Here is a 1,866-nt window from a genome sequence, read left to right on the forward strand (position 1 = left end):
GTAATGAACTTTAACTGTCAGTTGGGTTTGAATCAGGAAGGACATGATTGAAGTAACAAGAATAATCTGTGAGATACTTACATACCAGAATTAGGAAGTTTGGAAATCAGAGATTATATGTGTGTGTCAAAAATAATATGGTGAGGTAACTATAAAGTAAAAAGTGCTCAAGAAATCAGCAGAAGCATCCTATTGAGTCTTTGGAAATTTACTGAATTATACCTACACAAGGCGTGGCTTTAGGAATCCAAGCAAGACAACTCTCAGGGAACTACAAATTGAATAATTACCAGTGCTCACACAGAGCTGGGAATTATTTGCATTTCTTTCAGCCAAATAGGATTCTGAATTAAGCATGCAAAGTCAAGCATCCAATACAAAATTACTAGACATAGGGAAAATTTCAAATGTGACCCACAATCAAGGAATAAAGTCAGTTAACAGAGAAAGACCTAGAAATAATAGAGAAATTGGGATTTGAAGACAAGACTTTAAAATATTTATTGTAAGTATAAAAATATGCTCTACGATGTAGAGGAAAAAAGAACAAATTAGGAGAGAAAAGGCAATCATAGAAAAGGACAAAAAGAATTTTTCCAAATGAAAACTATAAAGTTGAGATGCAAAATTCACTGAGTGAGCATAAAATAATATAAAATATTGGAGGAAAAAAAATGGAGTCAGGGAGAACTTAAAGGACTATTTAGGGTAAAATATGAGATTAAAAAAAAAGACTGAAAGAAAATGAGCAGTATTAGTTACTTGTGAAGCATTATCATATAGTCTAGCATATGTGCAATTGCAGTTCTAGAAAAAGAGGAGAGAAGGGCAGAAAACGATTTCAAGGAATAATGTTTCCAAATCTGATAGATGCCATTAGTCCACAAATAAAAAAGAAAAGAAAAGCACAGTGAATCTAATGTAAACTAATCACAGATATGACCATAGCAAGAAACATTTAAATAAATTTTCTGAAATACAGGGATAATGAAATTTAAATTTTATTATAAAAGCAGCCAGAGGGAAAAGAAACACAATATACATAGGAAAACAAGGTTAATATACACAGCTATCTCATCAAAAATAATGTGACTCAAATAATAGTGGAATTGTTATTGGCTGCTCCTTCAGAGCCACCATGGTGCCCAGTTATGGTCAAACCAACTGTGTTCTTTGACATAGCCTTGGATGGAGAGCCCTTGGACTGCATCTCCTTTGAGATGTTTGCAGACAAAGTTCCAAAAATATCAGAAAAGTTTCCTATTCTAGGCACTGGGAAGGAAGGGTTTGACTATAAAGTTTCCTGATTTCACAGGATTATTTTGAGATTTAAGTGCAAGGGTGATGACTTCACATGTCATGATGGCACTGGCAACAAGTCCATCTGTGGGGAGAAATTTGATGATGAGAATTTCATCCTGAAGCATACAGGTCCTGGCATCTTGTTCATGGCAAAAAGCTAAACCCAACACAGAGGGTTCCCACTTTTTCATCTGCATTGCCAAGTCTGAGCAGTTGGATGGGAAGCATGTGGTCTTTGGCAAGGGGAAAGAGGGCATGAATATTGTGGAAGCCATGGAGCACCTTTCCAGGAATGGCAAGACCAGCAAGATCACCATTGCTGACTGTGGACAAATCTAATAAATTGGCTTGTGTTTTATCTTAACTACCAGACCATTCTTTCTATAGTCCAGGAGCACACCTCTTCATCCCTATGTGCTTGAAATATGCTATAATCTGTGCTCTCACTGCAGTTCTGTGGCTTCCATATTTTCCTTATTCCCTCTAAGTATTGCTGAATTAATGAGTTAGTGTTATGATTATAAAATAAAAAACTAAACAACAAAAAGAATAGTGGAAGAGCAT

General features: G+C 35.5%; 1 pseudogene; it reads left to right on the forward strand.

Annotated features, from left to right (window-relative positions):
- Positions 1-1,151: 1,151 nt before the first annotated feature.
- Positions 1,152-1,641, forward strand: LOC100483002 (annotated as a pseudogene).
- Positions 1,642-1,866: the final 225 nt, after the last annotated feature.

Source organism: Ailuropoda melanoleuca, chromosome 5, assembly GCF_002007445.2.
Source record: "Ailuropoda melanoleuca isolate Jingjing chromosome 5, ASM200744v2, whole genome shotgun sequence".
Taxonomy (NCBI): Eukaryota; Metazoa; Chordata; class Mammalia; order Carnivora; family Ursidae; genus Ailuropoda; species Ailuropoda melanoleuca.